This window comes from Nannospalax galili, unplaced genomic scaffold (genome assembly GCF_000622305.1).
Source record: "Nannospalax galili isolate Female #2095 unplaced genomic scaffold, S.galili_v1.0 scaffold1187, whole genome shotgun sequence".
Taxonomy (NCBI): domain Eukaryota; kingdom Metazoa; phylum Chordata; class Mammalia; order Rodentia; family Spalacidae; genus Nannospalax; species Nannospalax galili.
In genome coordinates this window covers 373,409-376,852 of record NW_008356355.1, presented here as the reverse complement: position 1 = coordinate 376,852, position 3,444 = coordinate 373,409, and positions in this window count along the sequence as shown.

The following is a 3,444-nucleotide window of genomic DNA, read 5'->3' as shown; positions in this document are numbered from 1 at the left end:
TGTGCTCATAATCTGCTGGCTTCCTTGTCACTTAATTGACTGGCTATTTTGATATAGTGAAATTTTTATATTTTAATGAGGTTCTATTCCTTTCTTCTATCAGTTTCAGAGTTTCACACTTCACATTGAGGTCTTCAATTCATTTGGAGTTGAAATTTAGGCAGAGTAATTGATGTGAGTTTAATTTCATTATTTTACATATGGAAATCCAGTTTTCCCAACATAGTTTGGTGAATATTCTGTTTTCAGTGATTGTAATTATGTGCACTGATATTTGGGTCATCTATTTTGTTCATTGATGTATATTTCTGAATTTGTACCAGCACCATGCTGTTTAATTACTTTGTAATTAATTGCTTTGTAATATAGATTGAAAAAAAATAGTATGCTAATTCCTCCACTATTTTTCTTTATGGCTCAGGATTGTGTTATTTATCCAGAGTCATTTGTGTTTCAGTATGAATTTTAGGACTTTTTAAAGTCTCTGTGAAGTATGTAAGGGGATTTTGACTGGGATTGTACTGAACCTGTAAAATGCTTTTGGTATAATGGTTGTTTCCACAATATTAATTCTACCAGTTCATGGGAAGTCTTTCCGTCATCTAGTGTTGTTACAATAAATTTTCCACTTCCTGCTCTCTGTTTGACCCACCTTCACTCTCTCAGGGTCTCATGGTCCAGACATGGGTCAACAAACCGGCATAACACATTCTTATCTGAATATTCATAGTTTATACATTTGAGAGGAGATGGCTTATAAAGAAACGGCTCTTCATAGCCTCCACACCATTCAAGCCCTGCACCATGCTGTGGCCTGCTGTTCCTGATAGCTTTTGCACCCGGCACCCATGTGCCATCTCACTCCATGGTCTGCCTCATCTCACCCTGTGGAGCATATAAGACCAGCAAGGTGTCCACTGGTCATTCTCGTGCCCACCATTCACCATTTGCAGCCACACTCCTCACTCCCCAAGTTCACAAAATGGCCATGCTAACTTTTCATATAGCAGCAGACTCCACCTCTCTTCCCACATTGCTCCTTGTCTTGCCCCTGTCTGGCTTACACCTTTAGGAGGAATGAAAATTTTTAGGCTATACTCCACCCTTTTCCTCCAACTCTTACAAACTTTCTGCCATTTCTTCCACAATTTTCTCTGAGCCTTGGAGGGGATAGCAGATACAGGGCAATCTCTCTTGTATCATGGCAATACAGTGATCTCTTGGGCCTCCCCATCATTCATCTTCAAGAAGCGGCCGCTGATCTATCTCAGTGGTGTATCCCCTACTATGAAGACAAATGGAAGGAAGTAGACACATATAAATAAACTTGAATGTAAATACAAGTGCCTAGAAGATAGCCCAGTATGTGTACCATATTCATTAAATAGTACAATTGACACAGGGTGTTGGCCTAGTCTACAGTACCAGATGTGTGTTCTACCCTGAGGAGCAGGCCTTATCCAATTAGACATTTGTCAGTTGTACATATGTTAGTTGAGCCATTATTGCACTTGTAGGCATTGCTGGGCATGTCCACAGTGTGCAGCACATGGGATCCATTTTTGAGTAGAATCATAGGGGATCCTTTCTTCCTCAACCATCTGCATAGTGCCTTCTGGTACTATGAAAGCTACCCATCCAGTGGCATGGAGTTTTGGACTTAGTCTCAGCTCCATCTCTTCTCCTGCACTGACATCATGCAGTGTCTTCAGCAACATGGCCTTACTGACCTTTCTAGTGTACAACCAATATTAGTGGCAATAGCCTTGATGAATCTGAGGACCTCTAGGATCTCTCTCTGACCAACAGCTCATAGCAGGGCAACCCACCACTGGTACTGTAGATATTCTTAACAAGTGTATAGTTTGGAGCCTCTGTTTTTATCTTACCCAACCATAAATCTCCCAAGAATGTTACAGCTATAGCAGGTCTTTTTTTCTTCAGGTATCTTTCAAATGGGTTCCACATCTGTAAAATACTCAAAGGTTAACATAATATATTAAATCAATCATAGACAAGGTCTAACACAGCATGGAAAGGTTTTATCTATTTGTATTAATTGCTTTCTGTATAGATCTTTGTTAGGTACCATAGCATGATTAAAAGGCATTAATTTGGTTAGTTCTTTACTATCTTTAGTTATCCCTTTGGAGTCATTCTGCATTCTGTAGATCGTACATGGAGTCTTTTTTTATCCTTTAATCCTTGATACACATACAGGTGTTGGCTCCAGTTGCTGACCCTGCACCAGGCTAAGGGGGCAGGGGTTTCTCTTGTCCCTGCTGCACCTGTTGGTTCCCTGAGTCTGGCAGGCCCCGGGTCTGCCTCCTGATGTAGCCATATCTGTCATGTCTCCATTAAACATAATCTGGCTGCTAGGGGAGGCTTCAGTGTGAAAAACTGCTGCCACCCTTAGCATAGCTGTTTTTAGGAGAGAAATGCATCTTATTTAATCTTTGGGGATCCTTAACTACCCTTGGGACAGTTTTTCTCCTTTGAACAACTGTTGTAACCTGTTCTTATGGTTTTAAAGCCTTCCAGAAACTCCTTAGTGTTGAGTTTGGTTTTCCATCAATTTTTTTCTTTGGAAATGTGGACTTGACATAAATCTTGGCACATTTATCTTTGAGTAACCCAAATGGACCATTTCTTCTGTCTTGTCTTTTTTATATCTCTTGTAGGGTATTCTGTTATTATACAGACAATGGTTTATACACTAGTCAGAGTCACTTATATCTGCTAAAGCCTCTCTCACTTTACAAAGATCCTGTCCCATTAAGGGGCTCAGCAAAACCATTAAAGCTCTATACCATTCTTGAGGTCCCAGTTGAATTAAGCTTTTTGTTATATCTCTGGTGAACACAGTCTCACCTGGCCCAGTGAACAGGGCATCATATATTGCTTTTCTCATACCTAATTCTCTTAGTATTGTCTGCCCCTACTTTAGAGTCCTCCAGCCTTTGTTAATCATGGGAGTTTCCCTTGGTGATGATGATGTATCCTTAATGCCCTGCACCAGCCATCCCATTAAGGACTGCTCCCCCCTACACTGGCCTAGGTTGAACAGTCTATGTCACAAGAACAGATGAGTCGTTATATAATTCATTTGTGAAACTTCTGAAGGTCTTAGACAGACATTATTTGCCCCCATGTCACAGACCCTCATGAGCCACATGGTGAGGCAGTCTTTGATTGCTTGCATCTAAATTTTTCAACAGCTCCAGTGTGGAGTATTTCCTAGCTACAGTACTGTTAGCTTTTTTTTCTGTTTTTGTATCAAAGGTTGAATCTGAGGGGCAGCTTTAGCTACTTTTAATTTTAGGTCGTTTCTTTTTTTCACTACCATCTGTCTTTTTTCCTAAGTCCTTTGAACCTTGGTCCCCTAACCTTACACAAGTTAAAATGTTCTGTTTTTTTCTATCTCAAACTCTGAGGTCGAAACCG